This window comes from Pezoporus flaviventris, unplaced genomic scaffold (assembly GCF_033815535.1).
Source record: "Pezoporus flaviventris isolate CSIRO_AGI_PZ_B2104156 unplaced genomic scaffold, CSIRO_AGI_Pfla_v1 ptg000082l, whole genome shotgun sequence".
In the NCBI taxonomy this organism is placed as follows: domain Eukaryota; kingdom Metazoa; phylum Chordata; class Aves; order Psittaciformes; family Psittacidae; genus Pezoporus; species Pezoporus flaviventris.
Genome location: NW_026892630.1, coordinates 2,401,881 through 2,422,146, shown reverse-complemented (window position 1 = coordinate 2,422,146; position 20,266 = coordinate 2,401,881).

Here is a 20,266-nt window from a genome sequence, read left to right as displayed (position 1 = left end):
CTGTGAAATTGGTTCTTTCTAAAGCAGGTAAAACAATACACAAAAGATACCATCACCTTGAGTATGTGCTAATCGGGTCAGAAGGAAATCTCAACATGCTTTCACTGCTTTGTCTTTAAAGATAATGAGCAGGAAGACAAGAGCACTAGACCATTTTTTGATGAAGATGGACAGAAGTCAGCAATAGGTTTATGAAGTATTGTTCGAAGGCCATGACTGAAGAAGCAAAATAGCTAAACAGGTTCAGGCTAAGAAAATTTGCTATAATATGGCTCATCATTAAAAAAAGCAGTACTCAGTGGCACTTTGCATTTTCAAAGCACTATAGGAATGCAGAGAATGTTGTACTGAAGTACCTCAGATACCACAGAAGCAAGAAGGAAAAGCAAAGATTCAGCTTTCTTTGATATACACGAAGTCCAGTTAGTGGAGATGAGTGTAAAGTACAACAAGAAGGGATGTGTTCATTAGCACTCTTCAAACAATTTAAAATGACTTTTAAAACATGGAAGGGAGACTCTAGGATCCGGTAAATTATTTCTTTCCCTTCTTGCCCCTTGTCCTCAGGCAAGTGTGCATTTGTCAGAAGAATCCTACTGTTTGTCAAACTTGTTGCTAATTTTGCCAAAGGTGACCTCAGAATCTGGTCTCAGGAGCAGTGTCTAGTTACCACAATGCTAAACCATAATGCCCTCCCTACAACTGTTACTACTGCATTTAAACATATTCTTCTGCTAAAATCAGATGGAAGTCTCATGGCCAACCTTCTACAAGATGTCTGAGCTCTGAGTGGCTTTGCCAGGCTAAAACCCAGAACAGTGTAGTAAGCGGTGATAAATAGTGATATTTTAAATAGCAATGAAACTGTACCATTTCTGTAAGGAATTCTTACTACCATACTTGTGAAAAGCTGCCACTTTTCTTCTAATTTACTAATTAGCGATCTGTAAGAGAGAACACCCATTGCTAGAATTACCCTTTTGTCAGCAAAAAAAAATTACAGCTGTATCAGTCTGGAGCTCAATATTGGCCAACCATGTGACTGACAGCACATGTGTCAGGATGGTGAACAAGGAGCTGGAAATGCTCTTACCTCCAAGCGAGTGTGAGAGTGGAGCTAGATGGAAAAGTGAGAAGTGCTCCTGACTAAGCACATTCTGCTTAGTTGCTGTCGTATTTTGTTAAAGGAATTTTACAGCTAAACCATAATACAGATTAAAAAAAAAAGAGACTAACACACAATCTTTACAATTCCAGATTATATTATATTCTAGGGGGATTTTTATAGTGTATTAACTCCAAGAGCATTCACAATATACTTGCCATAGTCTATCTCCCAGGACAAACCCATCCTAGGCCTAAAGGGCAAATGGCCTTTTTCTTCAGGCCTGTTTTGTTTCTTTGTGCCAGTGTTTCATTCAGCAGAATAGCTTCACCTACATAAATGATTTTTTTTTGCATTCAGATGAGCTTTACCTTGCCCCTGTGTGTTCCACTTGGGAAGAATTTCAGAAATAAAGGAAAGACTCATGGTTCAGCAAACTTCAAAACAGGAGAAGTTACAGTCAAGGAAATTTAGTACCTACAAAATATCCCTGCATTCAACCAGTTTTCTCTTTTCAAACAGTTTTATTCCTTTCCCTTAGGGAACCAGAGGAACCACAGACAATTTCTACTCATTTACCCTACTGCAATCCATTAAGAAGACCACTGTAACTCTCCCATGGTTACCAGCAGTATTAGTCACAGAGGTGCCTGTGCTAATGCACTAGTACAATACGTTACTGCTTAGATGTAGGTTGGTTTTAAGGATAGGATCTGAAACAGGTTGTGGGTTTTAGAGGGAGCAGCTATGAAGCCACTAGCCTGCTAAAAAGACAAGGCAGTACTGATACACTGATTATCTGCAAAATCTCATACCTTGCAACCCCAGTGAAGACAGCGCTATAGTATGTTGCAACTGATGGGTTTCTCTTTGCAAAGTGAGGATGTTTTACTGGGTTTTCATATATATCACACCCACAGTATCTCACTTTAAGTAACGCATTTCACCTTCTGCTTTGGGTTAGAACATCAGAAAACATTTTAAAGACATCACATCTTGTTTTCAGAAACTCATAGTTACGCTTTTCACCCATTTTCCCTCCCCTGCTGATGTTCTATAAGATAAGGTATGAAGTCTTTCCTATTGTCACAGTTCTATACTCAGAAATGTATTTTTAAGTGTTCCATTGATCACCATTTCCTGTTGAAGGAGGTATTGTCTACTTGCACCATTTGCATTCAAAACAAGCAGAGCTACAAGGAGAAAGGGATTTATTCACACACACCATTACTTCAGCCAGATGTCATTTCAGAAATTGCTCTAATTTGTGGTATTTAGATTGAAATTACCAACCACCCAAAAAAAATTCATAAGCCCTTAGGGTGTGGAAATTCCCTAAATTTCCAGGAAAGTTAGAGGAAAAAGGAGATCCCTACTTAGGAAGAGGAGTTCAATTTTACAGTGTCTTTTTTGACTTCTGTTGCAGATCATACTCAAAGACAATATTTACCCAGTGCTTGTGGATCAGATAAGCATGGGGAATAATGGATATACAAATATTAAATGTGCATAACTACAAAAAAACCCACAACCCTCACATGAAAATTTGGCAACTGAATGCTTAAATTAATATTAGCATATTCAAATCAGGGCTTTTGTGAGCAAGCCTGCTATCTTCAGCTTCTGTTTCACAAAGAATAACAAAAGTGGGTATTTTCTTAGAGCAGAGGAAGACATTTTGAATAACATTATGAAATTGAAAGGCATGTTTCCTAAACAAACACACCAGCATGGCTAGTGGTGGTCTTTCCTTCACCCAGTATCCTTTACTACTTATAAGTATTAATGTTGTTGTGGGAGATAAAGGTATCTAGAAGGCGCTTCATAATTTCAGCTCTACTCAGACACCCCTATTGACAGACGTTTCTAATATAGATAAGAAAGATGGAGCGGATATTAAAGCAGCACTTTGCCCCATCTATTCTTTGTTGTCCTAGCAGAGATTTACCTCGAGCACTCTCTCCATGTTGTGGAACTGGGGTCAGTTATTGCAGGTGCCACCTTAGTCTGCCCGAGAGGAAAAGGCATAGGTGTGTGTTAGCGCTCCCCATCAGGGAGAGATCTTATACAGTGCATAAATGGGGGGCACGTGCCAGTGCAGGGGATAACTGGAGAAAAGAGGGAAGCACAGAATTATTCATTGCTCAATATGTAAATACAGGAAAATTTTAAATGTCTCAAATTATGTGTTTTCATTCATCTACAGACTGCTCCTTGCTTTCAGGTATGCGATGTTTAGAAGCAACGTATTGCAGGCAAAGATGGGAATTCTTTCATAGTTTTTAGCGGTTTTCTGTGTCATCACACTATTTTTAAATGAAAACCTAAGCCCCCGTGTAACACAGTTAAACCTGTGAGCAAAAGCTTGCTTTTCTTCTTAACTGTCGTGTGTTTTTAGTTCCAGAACCCCCAGTGACTGGGATCCCAGAGGCTGGAGCCAGGTTAGTTTGCTTTCTTGTCTGACCATTAGATGGCAGACAACTGAACGGCCACTGCAGTGCATTGTGCCCTTGAGTTGATGAAATAAGCAGGAAAACGCTGCCTCTCTCCAAATTAGCTTACCTGTCATACACTAACAACAAAGCACACAGCATCCCAAAGGCCTTCAAAGTCCCTTTCCTTCTTTTTTACTCCCAAATCATGCATTGCAGCAACTCAAACCCTGTAATAAACACATAACAGTGATTCCTTCCTCTTTCCCTGGCAGTCAGTCGCACTCAACTTTAAGCAGAAAGCATCATCCTAGGTTCCATCCCCTAACATTTCAGGATTAATCTCTGCAATGAAGTAATTGGTCTCATCTAAATTACTACTTATTTCCCCATGGCAGGATTTCTTAACCATATGAGAAAATGCCTGATGTTGCTCTCCTACTAAAGAGCTGTTTAAGCAATGGAGTATAACTGCACACTCAGCCTCCTTTTTGAATCAGCATTGTGCTATTTGCAAGGGGATTTAACTACCTGTTTTTCGGAAGTCAGTGATAGCATCTACACTCACCTGCTGACATTGGGAGAACATTTGCAATGCACAAAACCAAACATAAGCATGGAAACACATCTTATAAACACAATCCATTTCTGTTCTTCAGACATGGCGATATGAAAACCCATTTCTTGGTGTAATTGCATTGTTAATCTGTGATGAATGACAAAAGAGTAATGGAAAAGCACTGCCCTCGGTCACATCAACAATAGGAAATGTCCATCTACAGAAACTCGAATGAGGTGTGATTGGTAGCATGACTTCCTCACTGGCGACACACCTGTGAACATGTGCATCAACAGCACAAAAGGCCTCCCCAATATAAGCTGTGAAAATCACGTTTTATATACATGTGGATTACCTGTGGCCTCTGACCCATGTAAATGGCATCCAATCAAACCAAAGTACCCTGCTCTTGCCTACTTCATTCTTGCACAACCTTTCACTGAGAGCTTCTAAACGGAAGTCCTACATACATGAAAGGTGCTCTAAGATAAGTCAGAATCAGGTTTGTGTGTGCTTTTCCAGGAGTCCAACTCCATGATGTGTTTGAATAATGTTAGTATAAAGCACAGCCAAGAGTAAGTTAATGAAATACATTTAGAGTGAGGATAATGCACATAGTACATGCAGTATATTCCTATGCGTCAGCACTGAAAGCAACACCAGCATTAGCAGATGCAGTGAGGGTAAAGTGTCTACAGGAGAATCTTTGCAAAAGATATAGGAGGCTGTCCTGGGTTCAGCAGTAGCAGTCATGTTTCTCCTCCTTGGTAGCTGGTGCAGTGCAATGTTTTGACTTTCGGCTTGGGAACAGAGCTGATAGCGATGTTTTGGTTTGGCCAAGGACTTTGTGAGCCTCATGCTCTGCCAGGGAGGAGGGGAAGCTGGGAGGAAGCAGAGACAGGACACCTGACCCAAACTGACCAAAGAGCTATTCCATACCACAGCACGTCATGCCCAGGATGTAACTGGGAGTAGCTGGAAGGGCTGGGGGACTGCAGGGTTGGAGGAGGTATGGGTTGGTGCTTGGTCGGGCTGGGGAGGGGGGAGTTATCAGTTGGCGGGTGGTAAGGTGTTGTATTCTCTTCCCTTGTTATTTCCCTTATCATTGTTATTATTGGTGGTAGCAGTAGTGATTTGTGTTATACCTTAGTTACTAAACTGTTCTTATCTCAACCTGTGGGAGTTGCATTCTTTTTGACTCTCCTCTCCGTCCCTCCGGGAGTAGGGGGAGGGAAAGAAGGGGGGGGGAAGTGAGTGAACGAGTTGTCTGACTGTGTTTAAACCACGACAGAGGCATTGTAAAAGTCTGTGATTTACAGAATGACAAAAACTATTATCAACAGACATCAACATAATCTGTTAGTCACCCATGAGCTGTATCCCACCTAACAATAAGCTTTCAAAACATCTTCTTAAAAAGTCCAGGACCCTTGCAATCTTCCTTCAGAAAAAGAAATGAACATTTATGTGCTGTTACCTGAAGCATGGAGGGGCATGCTTCAAGTAACACAGAAGGCATAAAACCTGTAACTTTAAAATTGCAAGAGGAAAAGCCCATCGTAATACGTTGTAAAAAGCTCTTTCTCATTATGCTTCTGCAATCTAATTTCTCCTAATTCTATTATTTCAAAAGACATTGGACTGTAGAGATCTATGTTGGTTCACCATGTCCAGGCCAAACTCTGCATATTGCAAGCCTTCTCTCTAAGGCTCCAGTATGTTCTGACAAATTGAAAAAGGCCCAGGTGTGTCAAGAAGTAAGTAAGTGGTGGGTAGATGCCCTACAGCCCTACTATGAACTGGGAAAGCTCATCTCACCTTCCTCCATCCAGTGCACCAATTCAAAAGCAGCGTGACGAGCAGGTCGAAGGAGGTGATCCTGCCCCTCTACTCTGCTCTCGTGAGACCTCACTTGGAGCATTGTGTGCAGTTCTGGTGTCCTCAACATAAAAAGGACATGGAACTGTTGGAACAAGTCCAGAGGAGGCCACGAGGATGATCAGGGGACTGGAGCACCTCCTGTATGAAGACAGGCTGAGGAAGTTGGGTCTGTTCAGCCTGGAGAAGAGAAGGCTGCGTGGAGACCTCATAGCAGCCTTCCAGTATCTGAAGAGGTGTCCTGGGTTCAGCAGTAGCAGTCATGTTTCTCCTCCTTGGTAGCTGGTGTAGTGCAGTGTTTTGACTTTCAGCTCGGGAACAGAGCTGATAACAAGGATGTTTTGGTTTGGCCAAGGACTTTGTGAGCCTCATGCTCTGCCAGGGAGGAGGGGAAGCTGGGAGGAAGCAGAGACAGGACACCTGACCCAAACTGACCAAAGAGCTATTCCATACCACAGCACGTCATGCCCAGGATGTAACTGGGAGTTAGCCAGAAGGGCTGAGAGACTGCAGGGTTGGAGGAGGTATCGGTCAGAGCTTGGTCGGGCTTGGGGGACGAGTGATCGGTCGGTTGGTGCTGAGGTGTTGTATTCTCTTCCCTTGTTATTTCCTTTATCATTATTATCATTGGTGGTAGCAGTAGTGATCTGTGTTATACCTTAGTTACTAAACTGTTCTTATCTCAACCCGTGGGAGTTGCATTCTTTTCGATTCTCCTCTCCGTCCCTCCGAGAGCAGGGGGAGGGAAAGAAGGGTGGGAGTGAGCGAACGAATTACCTGACTGGGTTTAAACCACGACAGTTCTTTTTGGCGCCCAACGTGGGGCACGAAGGGTTGAGATAAGGACAGATCTGACTGGATTAATAGTCACTCGTCACAATGCTGATTTATTGGGTATCAGAGTTGTTCTTCTTGATCTCACAGCTTCAGACCGTTGTAACTTACGTAGAGCCGGTATTTGCTGTGTTAGTGTTTATCAAGTGTGGGGCCTGGGCTAAGGTTCTTGTCTCACTGTGCTTTATGGCAATGGCTTGTAACACGGGTGGGCTCCAGCAGCAGGGCGGGACGGACGTGGCCGTGGACTTGTACCTGGCCGTCCGGCTGCTCTTCACCGTCCTGGCCCTCACCCTACTCTCCATCTTCGTGAGGCTGCGGGGAGCCGAGGGGGAGCGGTCCCGGGAGCCGGCGGCTGCTGAAGCGGCCCGGGAGAGCGGCCCCGGGGACCAAGCGGCGGCGGGAGCGGGGCCGGAGGCCGCCAGGGGACGGCTGCCGGTGGAGGAGGTCGGGGAGGTCGAGGAGCAGAAGGAGGCGGCTGCCGAGCAGCGGGATAAGGCGGCGGAGGAGCCGAGCCCCGCGGAAGAGCCGAGCCCCGCGGAGGAGCCGAGCCCCGCGGAGGAGCCCAGCTCCGCGACGGCCGAGAGCATTCCCCGGAAGCCGCCCGCCGAGCCCCAGGAGGATGCAGGAGACCACGCAGCACTTCCCAGCAAGGCAGAGGAGGAAGAGCTGGACTCAGGAAAAGAGAAGCCGGTGGTGGGAGAGCCGGCAAGCACAGCAGCTACACCAGCCCCAGTGACAAGTACAGCAGCATCAACTGAGAGTTCTGAAGGCTCTGAATGGCCTTTGGGTATCCTTGGGACCTGCCTGCTGATTGTGATGGGGATCAGCATGTTGGCACACACACAGGCTGTGTTCTACCCACAACCATTTTGTCTGATCTCAAAAGTTAAGCAGAGTCAGGTTTGGGTCTTGTCTGGGGTTAGACGACAATTCAGGGGGACCAAGAGATTTTCCCCAAGGCTGGAGAGTCATGAGTGGCAGGGTGTGTGGGACAGTATGGGCAGGTATCTAGTCCACTGGGCTCCTCCAGTGCTTTGGAAGCATCGGAGATGGAAGGCAGCTGTATGGAGTCCCCAGCAACAAGCTGCAGAAACTGCTTAAGGGGACAGTGAATTATTTTAAGCCTGGTGGGCCCATGGCACTTCAGGCCATCAGAGCAGAGATGCAACATAGAGATGGACTCATGATCGAGGGGTGAACTTAACAATGGACACTATTGCCCAGGTTATTCACGAGTGTGAACACTGCACACAGTCTCTCCTGCTCTGGAAGACTGTTACAAGAGATGGAGCCTGACATGGACCAGATGGACGCAGTAGCTTTATAGGGACTGGTCCATGCACTAAGATAAGAGTGCACTGAGATAAGAGTGATGGTATATTGAAAATGTGGGATCTGAGCATGACGTGAATGGTATGGAATAAGGGGTGGATAATGTCCTGCGTTCAGCAGTAGCAGTCATGTTTCTCCTCCTTGGTAGCTGGTGCAGTGCAGTGTTTTGACTTTCGGCTCGGGAACAGAGCTGATAGAGATGTTTTGGTTTGGCCAAGGACTTTGTGAGCCTCATGCTCTGCCAGGGAGGAGGGGAAGCTGGGAGGAAGCAGAGACAGGACACCTGACCCAAACTGACCAAAGAGGTATTCCATACCACAGCACGTCATGCCCAGGATGTAACTGGGAGTTAGCCGAAAGGGCTGGGAGACTGCAGGGTTGGAGGAGGTATCAGTCGGCGCTTGGTCGGGCTGGGGGGGGGCGAGTTATCGGTCGGCTGGTGATGAGGTGTTGTATTCTCTTCCCTTGTTATTTCCTTTATCATTATTATCACTGGTGGTAGCAGTAGTGATTTGTGTTATACCTTAGTTACTAAACTGTTCTTATCTCAACCCGTGGGAGTTGCATTCTTTTCGATTCTCCTCTCCGTCCCTCCGAGAGCAGGGGGAGGGAAAGAAGGGGGGGAAGTGAGAGAACGAATTACCTGACTGGGTTTAAACCACGACAAGGGGGCTATAGGGATGCTGAGGAGGGACTCATCATTAGGGACTGTAGTGATAGGACAAGGTGTAAGTGGTTAAAACTTAAAGAGGGGAAGTTTAGATTGGGTATAAGGAGGAAGTTCTTTACTGTGAGGATGGTGAGACACTGGAATGGGTTGCCCAGGGAAGTTATGAATGCTCCATCCCTGGTGCTGTTCAAGACCAGGTTGGGCAGAGCCTTGGGTGAGATGGTTTAGTGTGAGGTGTCCCTGCCCATGGCAGGGGTGTGGAACTTGATGATCTTAAGATCCTTTCCAACCCAAACCATTCTATGGTTCTATGATTCTATGACTGTCAATTGATTTGCAGACATCTCTCACTATGTACTTGCTTTGTTCCCATGATAGCTCGGTCCTGGAGCATAGCTGAAATATTTAGAAAACAGACACTGCTCTTGACTCAACACTGCAAGGGTCTGGATATGAGGTCAGCCAGCTCAGACCTTGTCCCTCACTCAACACTGAACCATGCATCAGATCATCCTTGCCCACTTGCACACCCACTTAATTGATGAGCTGGGGATTCAGTCTCCAAGATTACTTGTGCATATTAAGTTCAAGGACTGTGTGCTATGTTGTCTTGATCAGAAACGAATGCTTTGGCACGGTGAGATTTGAAAATGTGCCCAAGAAATAGAGACCACTGATGCTAGTGCCTAGGAATGTGCTACAAGACATTTCAGAACCTGTCTACGGTTCAAAGCTTCTTGCACCCTGTTCTCAAAACGAAGCACAAGGTGCACCATGGATGGACTTCACACACACTGCTGCCAGCCTCTGGATGCACACTTTTATGTGTTGCCATTATGGCATCAGTCACTTAAATGTGGAGCTTGTTTTAAAATTCCCCTTGTGGGTAATGAATAACACTATTTTATTTCATTAATAATGTTAGGAGATTAGGAAGTATTTTATGGACTGTATTGCACATGTTCTGGAAATAATTTTAACAAATACTACATCAGAGTAAGTATGTTTGCTGCATAATAGATATCATCTACTTATGCTATCAGTATGTATCCCACATGTGGGAAATTGTCAGTCTTGTAGCACAGAAGAACTTTTAATGAATGGTCTCATAATATATTACTCACTACACATGGGGCTTGAAGACCAAGAGTTCCCATGACTACAGTATAAAACCAGTTTACTCACAGTATAAACTGTGAGTACAAAATCACATCCAACCATAGCTAGGTACACTTTAAGTTGCCCCAGAAAAGTGCAACGATACATAACAAAAGTGCAACGATACAAGTGACTGTTCAGTGCAGAATTACTAAACAGGGGCCATATTTATCATAGATGTGATCATTTACATCACACTTCACTGTGTCTTTATGTCGTCAGGACTCCTGTATCCCAGATTTCCAGACCAAACTCTTGCACTGTGATAGCACTACCTCACTAGACCCTTAGTTCTTCCCTTGAACTGTAGGCTTAGATTAATTTCTAATACATCTTCATTTAGCATCACTAGAAATTTAAAGTAATTTGAAATACACATTGCATATGTGCTGAATTGTACATGCTAATGCTAGTTCAGTGCTGTACTATACTGAAGACACTATATGAGCCAGTATTACAGTTTTTCTGAAGTGCTTGCATGACTTTAAAGCCCACGTGTTTGAATCACTTCTGGCCTTTTTCTCTGAGGTTTTGAAAGTGTGATCAAATTTTGAACTTGCGGTTTTATAGGCAAAAATATTCCTACTTTAATTCCGAATCTTCAATTGAGCCCAGTTGGATGCCTTAAAACTTTTCTACAGCATTAGTATGCATGTGCATGTCTTATCACTCCTGTTACAAAACTGCTTTTCTAGTGACTCAAACGATCTCAGCTGGATATTCATGTATAATTATTTTCACACAGTCATCTTCTGCCTGGGAGAATTTACACTGGCCTGTCACTGGAAATAATTGCTGTAAATTATGTTTGGCTGATGTTTTACACATGAAATGAACAAATTCTCAAAGGTCACATGATGGATAAGTCCAGTTAAAATCTTTCAAAAGCCATCTTAGTTCTAGACTACACATGGCTGATTTAACATTTTGATGGTGGAGTGGGGGAGTCCCTGAAGGGCCACCAAGAAAAATGCACCCTGCTATTGCAGAGCATGTTTCTATCCATGTATCTGAATTATTAAATCAGCTATCACTGTTCTAACATAAATGTTCACAACTCTTTCTACAGCATCCATACTGGTGGATGTATTTGCTCTTTCTCAGACCCTGGCTGGGTTCTCCATTTCTACCCTTATAACTTGTATGGTTCCTCACATTAATACATTCAGTTGTCCTTGCTACATCATTGTGGTGCATTTAGTTCAGATTTTTTTTCCTGGCTTTTTTAGAGCATTTGGCTTTGGCTTTTACAGGTTTGACTACATAGCAGAATGTGAAAAAAAAAAAAAAATCTTTCTGCTCCAGTAAGAAGGATCCCAGAGAGCACAACTTTCCCAGCTCCCCTGACACACAGGAATTAGTACAGGACTTTTCCCAGCTCTCTCTTGCTATCTCGTAACACAAGCTCAAACTACCCAGCTCTGTAATGCAGACCAGAACCAGAGCAGCGATACCAAGGGCTGTGCAGATGCAGCCAACGGGGAAACATCCTCGAAGTTGTGCTACTGATGTGCATGGAGAAAATATAGTTAAATGCCTCTGAGCATCTGGCTGGGTGTCTGGTTCTCTCCTGCTTCTTTCCAATGGACTAACATTTTCCAAGGCCATATTGGACAGGGCTTGGAGCAACCTGGTCTAGTGGAAGGTGTTCCTGCCCGTGGGAAGAGGTTGGACCTGGATGAGCTTTAATCTCTTCCAGTCCAAACCGATCTGTGGTTCTACGATCAATGTTTTTACTCCTCAAGCACTGAGTATAACTAACAGGTTATCTTCTTAAACACTGTGCAGCCTTCTGAATCTCAGATTCACAACAAAATGAAGGTACCTCTTGAAGTGTAATCATCTGTGTGATTACAGGGTTTTTATATAGGATGTGCATTATGCAAAGCCAGGCATAATGAGGGTGGTTGACCAGACTTTAAAGGCTGTGAGAAAACACTGTGCGTTAAATGTAACTGTTGTGACTTCCTCCTGCCCTGCAGTTGCCCAAGCCACCCTTGCTGACCATCTTCTCATTAAACTCAAAGAAAATTTGGTGTCTGACTTCATTAGGAGCTGCCTCAAGCCTCAACGGCTTGGAAAAAAAAAAAAAAAAAGGCTTTTAACTACATGCTTTTTCCTTAAATTAAAACAACAAAAGCATCTCAAACACCCAGGAATTTTTATTTTGAACAGCTTTTAAAAAATGAAAAGGAACTTGGAGGAAAGTTAATTAGCCTTAGAGCTAATTAATTAGAAGACTTGCAAGGCAGTTTCAGCTTGGTATGGTTTGAAATAGCTGATCTATAAACTCAGGAGGAATGAAGTTTCTGTCACAAACAACAGATAGTTTACACTTACCACTCTTGTTGCAGGAATAAACAAGAAGGACACAAACTCTTATTTTGCTTAGTTAATTGATATTACTCTGATAACTGTTTCCATGACCACCATCTGTGCATTTTTCCATGGCTTCGGCTTCTGGTAGCCTTCAAGGCACTAAAATCATCTCACTTTGGAGCAGGTAGAGCCCACCCAAAATTCTCTTTAGAAATCACTATGCCTTTAAAAAAACCCATGCAGTTTTGTTGTCATACCAATCATCATGCCTTTGGATCATCCCAATGAGTAATAGCACCTATTATGACTTTTAAACTTGACAGATGTCAGCTAAGCATCATATTGGGAAGATAATCATGTGTAACTTATGCTGCAACTAAGTAAATTGCAGTAAACAAGCAGCAAAAGTCACTGTCAGTAAACAGAGCAGACGCCAACTCTAAAACAAGGTCTGTGGTTTCCAAACTGGCTGCATTTCATTTTAATCCTTCAGAAGAAGTAGCATAGAATAGACCTTTGTTAGTGTGTCTCATACTTCTTCTTATGGATCATTAATTATGTTCTAAAAAAAACCCACATAATTCTGAATAGAATTGGCTGAATAATTCATAACAGTTACACTTGTCTGTGAGTGTTGTCTGCAAGTAGATCATGATCATCCTAGCTGTACTCATTATTTTAAATTATTTGCCAAATACCTCCTACAGAAAATTCTTGATCTGTAGTTATTTGGGAGCTGCTAGTTACAAATATTTGAGATTTATGTGATCGGCATTCACAGCTTGATATTTGGTCAAAACCATACATATAGTCATTTGCCTGTGTATGCAATTACCATGCTTGCAGAATCACTCAAGCATGCTCATGTAAACAGCGACCTGAATTAATAAGACTTAGTGCCATGAACCTTCAGCACTGACCTGTAAGTGTATCCATCAGGCACAAGCCATGTTATCTCCTGGAGTCAAGATCCTTCTGCTCTGTGGATATACAAAAAGAGAGCAAAGATCTTGCCTGGGAACGTGTCACATAGCAGAGACAGATGGTAGGGACAATACGGAAACAGCATCATGAAGCTCAGCATGCAGGGACAATCAGTTTGGGAACGAATTTCCAGAGATGAGAAAAGGTGAACTGAAATTACTGCATCCCACCTTTTCATGCATGAGGCAGTAAACTAAATGACTGAAATGGAGACAAACTGTCAGCTGAAATACCAGTATGAAATCCCCAGCAAAAAAATACAGCCAACTTGGCAAAAGCCGGTGTGTTCCAGATGTGGATTGTTCAAAGACTGTTTGTTTATGCAAACAACATCCAAATATTGAAGTAGTTTAAAGTATTTAGTGAGCCAGAATCTGCTAGCAGAAGCTCCACTATAAACCCACCTTCCACCACTGAAGCCACTGGAATTACCCTACATTTACTACAGCATGAAGGAGATGAATGTTTCTGAGTGAGAGCTTCTGCTCTGTGATGATCTTTAAGAAACCAGAATTCCTTAGACATATTTCTCAGAATTACTACAATTAAAACTGTGATCAATCTTTCACATGTATTTGGGTGCAAACAAACCATTCTGCTCTAGTTCAGTACGAAGCCTGCTCTCAGTGCAGCATTAGGAACAAAGGCTCTTGCCACTCTAAGTCCCTGAAGCCAAGGTCTCAGAAGTACAACCTGTGCCATATGTAAGTACAGGGCTGAAAATTATCACACAGAAATGTCCTCTATTTCTCCTGCCCAGAAAGAAGATGGAAAGGAAGGTGGTAACAGGAGCCTAAAAAGCAAAAGGCAGTAGTGAAAGAAATAGATTCCCATGGTAGAAAAAGGAGTCCAAATTATCTTGACATGGCTCTGAACGTAGACAACTGTACTTTAGTGGGATCAATACACCCAGATAACCAGTGTAGCTGATGTCTTTCACTAAATGGATCAGCAAGCTCTTGGAAATAAGGCACAATTATTTCTAGCATTGTTACCATTAAAACAAACATCCCCTGTACATGAAATTTACACCTTTTGTAAGGGAAGATCCAAATCATCATTTTATATATATTAATAAGACCTTAGATTAAACACAGAATGAGTCCCACCAGGAAAAACATTGACCTGTGCAGATATTTTTTTATTGTTTTATTAGGCACAGAATACTAAATGGGCTGTCATCCATGTAACTGCTTGTGCATCATTTGCCAGATGTTGTTTGTGTGTCCACGGCAATGCAGTGATATTAAAATGTATGAAACTGTTTATTTTTGCCGGCTGCTCAGCAGTACCACAGCCTCCACTGAGCATCCTCGCCTGATGCAGGCTTACAGCAAGATACAGTTAAGCAAACATTAACTGCAGATTTCACTTCTTCATTGACCTACAGAACAAGTCAATTAGTGGCTTAATATTACTCAGGCATTCATTAAAGCTTGAAGTGGGAAGGATTTCATCTGCTTGATTCTTGCTGTTGAAGAGTGTCCAGGGAGAGTATTTACAGTTGGTGGGTTGTGACCACCTACTTTTGGAAGAAAACCAGAGATTTTTTTCTGCAGTAAGCAGTATGTTACCCTGATAAGTATTTGCACTGAGTCAAAATATAGAGATATTTCCCTATTATTAGAGTTACTCAGTGGCCAAGTTTTACTGTGGTCTGAGAGAGGTGCTGCTTCTGTTAGCAACTGCCTCATTTAATGTATTACATTTTGACAACTCCTGGCTCTGTGGTATCATTTTCTGTTGTCCACCCCATTATCTGATGGTCTATTAACAGCACTTAGGGAAGAAAACTGTGTTGAGTGGTAGTTGGGTAATAACAGTCAATAATTATGTTTCCTTTTAATAATTAAAATAGGAAACATTTTGTTCTCTGGTATTATTAAAATGTTATGGGTTCACATTGATTCAGTTCTGACCATCAACAGTCACTTCCATTTGTATTTCTGTACCATGTCAGAGATGCCTCAACACTCCTGATGTGATACATAGCCACAGATTCAAATATGTCAGGAGCTTGAGGGACTTCTCATCAGGGATTAGCCCAGACACTAACTGCAACAATTATAAATCATCTTGATAGGGAAAGCCTGGAAAGTACATTTAGGAGTATGCAAAGTAAATCAGAATGGTCCAAATGCATCCCATCTGCTCCTAAGTACCAGCCCTCATCTCCATATCCACTATTGCTGCTCAGCTCCTCCAGCTCTGCCAATCTGGACCCTGCTGCTTCTCTCTCTTGCCAGGCAGGCATTAAGTATTGATTTTTGGAGTACATCTTAAGAAATGCCTGTGCTGTTATGTGCCCAGTCGCTGTGAATGCACACAGCTAATTAACTGCCTAGCAGATCTAACACGTAGCTGCTCTAGTTTGTATGTACAAATGGTCTCATCCAAAGTTTTTTGCGTGGTGACCCTGTTCCAGCTCACAACTCCAGCACAGGAACCTCACGCTTTTGGTCTCTTGCAAAGAAAGAACAGAAACAGAAGGTGAAGAAAGATCCTGTATTGAACTCAATAGAGCTATGATGATTTATACCCCCCGCAAATCAGCTCCTTAATCTACAAAAGCAGGCTGTCAAAGGGAGGCCTGGGCAGCTGGAATGAATACAGCTGTGTAACAGCCACTCTGATTCATTTTTGCTCAGGAATCATTTGCAAAAGCAGCTGGCAACAGCTACAGTTCTCACCCCAGTATTGATTGAGGTGGTGCTGATGGATGAAGCAGAACACAAGTTAATTATCAGATTCCGGGTTAAGTTTGCGTGACTGGCAGTTAGAGGAAACTTTATCTTGATGTGTAAACTCAAGGAATATTTTAAGGCAGAGAGATGAAGGAAAGTAAACACAGATCTCAAAGACTGCAGCCAGTGGGTTTGCCTTCTTACACATGCAGCCCACAGTCTGCAATCTGCGAACAGCTTTAACTCCACAGTTAAAACCAGCATATGGGAAAAGATACTGTAAAAAGCAACTGTATTGATGATATATAGTCCTCTGGCTGTTATCAAGCACAGAGGGGCTTATCTTCAGGTGATTTGTGCATGGCTCTATCTTTACAGAACAGTAAAAAGTATGAAATAGCTGTCATGATAGCACACAAATATCCGGGCTTTGTCCCCTCTTTCTAATGGATGACCAAATACAGGTAACAGTGGGTAAGAAAAATTAATGTCTCAAGAAGGAATTAATAAGGCACTTTCATGAGGTGAGGAAATGACTGGGGGTCCTTTCAGTTATATACACCCCACCTAAAGGGCTGCGCCTCCAATATGTTATGGATTGAGGTTACTGCTTCATGAGCACTGATGACTTCACTTGTGAGAACACAAAGGGTCTTTAATACAGGGGAAAGAACAGCACAGACCAGCACAGCAGGGCAGTAATGATCTGTAACTGTTCTATTGCCTTTCCCATTTATATGGGAAAGATAAGACCATTTGGCCTAAAATTTAGCCTAGGTTTTCCTTCCTCAATTCAATTCCAATACCATCCCCTCCGACATGGTATAGTTTAATAATGATAATACTTCAGGGAAGTGGGATGCAAATCCAAGCTCTGCCAGCCTGACTATGGATACAGTAAGAGGAGGGGGCTACAGTAAGAGGAGGGGGCTATTGCCATGGCTACAGTAAGAGGAGGGGGCTATTGCAATGATGCCTGCAAGCTTTAGAAGAAGCAACATTTATCATTGTATTTTGGGATGAGGCTAATCAAATCAGGGTGATACACATTCCCTGAGAAAGTCACCCAGATCAGGCCTCTGTGTGACATGGAGGGAGAGGGTGGAAATCTGGACCAGATGCTCAGTCTCATCAACACATTGTGATGTCTTGGAATATCAAAGATTTTGGATGGCATTTTTGTGTCTTGTGGGGGACTTTGCACAGAAAATTAGTTAATTTGAGAGCTAAGAGAGCTAATTCCTGAGTCACAGAGTTAATTCCAGCACAAAGGTTGACAAAATACACAGGATGTACAAAAAGGGGACAAAATACACAGGCTGACAATTTTAGCCTGAACCGTTCCTGCCTGGTGGAGCTGAGAGTGGGACCAGCTGCATTAATTCATCCTTTCCTTTTGCGCTTCAAAGGAGGGAGAGTATATCTACATACCCTTGCCATCCCACAGCCCAGTTCTGCAGCTTCTTTTGTTACTCTGCCTGCAGTGAAACCCTTCTTGGCCATACAGCACACACCACAAAGCAGTCCTATCCAGCCTGCGCAGAACGGATTGTAACAACAACCTGTCCTCAGGCTGGAACACAAAAGGTTTCTCCTGAGCCCACAGCCCTGCTCCCACCAATAATCCCCTCCTCCATAATTTAATAAGCTTCCCGGTGGTGAGGTTCACCCTCCCCCAGCACACTATTCGCTTTCCCATTCCCCAGACAAGCTATGACAGCCGCAAAGAAGAGCTATTCCCCAGTGCATTGTTAAAGGCCCAACTCCCCAAGCCAAAGACAGGCTCAGTTAACATTAAAGTCTTTTCCCTTGTGAGCAATCTGAGCTGAGATTAAGGAATGAGCCCACACTGTCAACCTTAACCCTGATATGAGGCTGGTAACTAGGGCAACAGCACCTGACATATAACCCATGCCATGGTATTCTGTCTTCTTCCACTGCAACAGAAAATATGATAGGTCAGTAGATGGGTAAATAGAAAACAAACATCACCCACTCCTCTGGCTCATGTTTTAGACCTGGAGTTTGCTGACAGCCATGATTAGTTACTTATTAATGCTGACATTAACGCGAAAAGATCACCTTTTTCACCCTTCGCATGGCATACACCATATGACAGTGTGATCCATTCTGGTTCAGACTCCAGCGTAATTATTTGCAGGAGATAGCACAAAATAATCTTCCCAATATTAGACTCAAGCTGCTTGTCTGGTTTAGCTTGATCTTTATTTATAGACTCCGAGCTTTTTGTATGCAGAGCAGGACATAGTGACCTACTCTGGCTCAGTTATATAATAGTTTCAAAGCAGACTTAGCATAAATTGACCCTAATCTGATCTTGAATTGTAACACATTATAATTCCAAAAATAAATCAGGATTTATCTGACTCCATGCAATTAATTTATTTTCAGAATTGGAAATGACCGAAGACTGTTAAATCTAAATGTTATTTAGTAATTCCTTAAACTTTTTTAAAAGTCCCTCATAAATGGTGAATATTACAATAATTGACTAATATGTTATCATACCACACAGCTCAGGTAATACACTTAGCTCAGCTTTAGAGTCAGTTTCCAAATGCAAATACTATATTCACAGAAAACAAATTTAAAGACAAAATTTCCCTGTGGTTTTGGCAGCATACCCTTAAAATTCACCCAGCCAAATGTTCAAGGAGATGGAAACCTGTCACACATTTAAGTATTCAGGAAGCACCCTTTCCCCATCAGTATTTGAGCATGTAAATTTACAACTCCATCCCCACAAACACTTGAGCGTGCAAGCACCTTCCATGGGCACCTTTACTGTGCATTTCAGTTGTGCTCATGGAAAGGGAATACAGAAGAGCTACAAACATGGCTCATAAAATTAATTTGCAAACCTGACTCAGTATTTACAGGTATTTTTACAACATTGGCTTAACTTGCTGATGAATAACAGCTGTATGAAAACACAGAGACATGTTTGGAGTGGTTTTTAACAACTTGGAACAAAAACTCCCTGCCAAACAACTGATTTAAAGGGTCTTAGTTCCAAAGGAAAACAGGCCCATCGCATCCTTCCTTTATATCAGTATTAACTAATTAATCAGTTATGCTGACCATGAATGCTATTAGAATTTGGCCTTTCTAAAATGGCATAGCTTAGGTTCAAAGTGATTTCTGTGGTTCGGTTGATACACTGGAGGGAAGGAATGCCATCCAGAGGGACCTCAACATGCTTCTGAGGTGGGCTGATGCCAACCTCATGAAGTTTAACCATGCCAAGTGCAAGGTCCTACACCTGGGTCAGAGCAATCCCAGGCACAGCTATAGGTTGGGCAGAGAAGAGATTCAGAGCAGCCCTGAGGAGAAGGACCTGGGGGTGTTGGTTGATGAGAAAATGAACACGAGCCGGCTTCAGTGTGCGCTTGCAGCCCAGAAAGCAACCGTATCCTGGGCTGCATCAAAAGGAGCGTGACCAGCAGGTCAAAGGAGGTGATCCTGCCCCTCTGCTCTGCTCTTGTGAGACCTCACCTGGAGCATTGTGTGCAGTTCTGGTGTCCTCAACATAAAAAGGACATGGAACTGTTGGAACAAGTCCAGAGGAGGCCACGAGGATGATCAGGGACTGGAGCACCTCCTGTATGAAGACAGGCTGAGGAAGTTGGGGCTGTTCAGCCTGGAGAAGAGAAGGCTGCGTGGAGACCTCATAGCAGCCTTCCAGTATCTGAAGGGGGCCTATAGGGATGCTGGAGAGGGACTCTTCATTAGGGACTGTAGTGATAGGACAAGAGGTAATGGGTTAAAACTTAAACATGGGAAGTTTAGATTGGGTATAAGGAGGAAGTTCTTTACTGAAAGGGTGCTGAGGCACTGGAATGGGTTGCCCAGGGAGGTTGTGAATGCTCCGTCCCTGGCGGTGTTCAAGGCCAGGTTGGACAAAGCCTTGGGTGAGATGGTTTAGTGTGAGGTGTCCCTGCCCATGGCAGGGGGGTGTGGAACTTGATGATCTTAAGGTCCTTTCCAACCCTAATTATTCTATGATTCTATGATTCTTCTAATGTAGTAGTTATGCTAATATGTAGTAATCATTTGCATGGTAAAAAAGGCTCCAGTCCCACACACTGGCCTGGTGTGAGCGAATCATTCTCCGTAGGCAGGTGCCGCTGAAGTCCTGCACAGATCAGATTGCGCAGAGGGTAACTAACTGACATTCATCGTTACCATCAGTGGGTAACACACAGATGGGTTTTGGCATTGCACAACAGCAGTAAGTGTGCACGGTTTCAAGTGCAGCTATTAAGGTCCATACTGATAGTCCTTGCT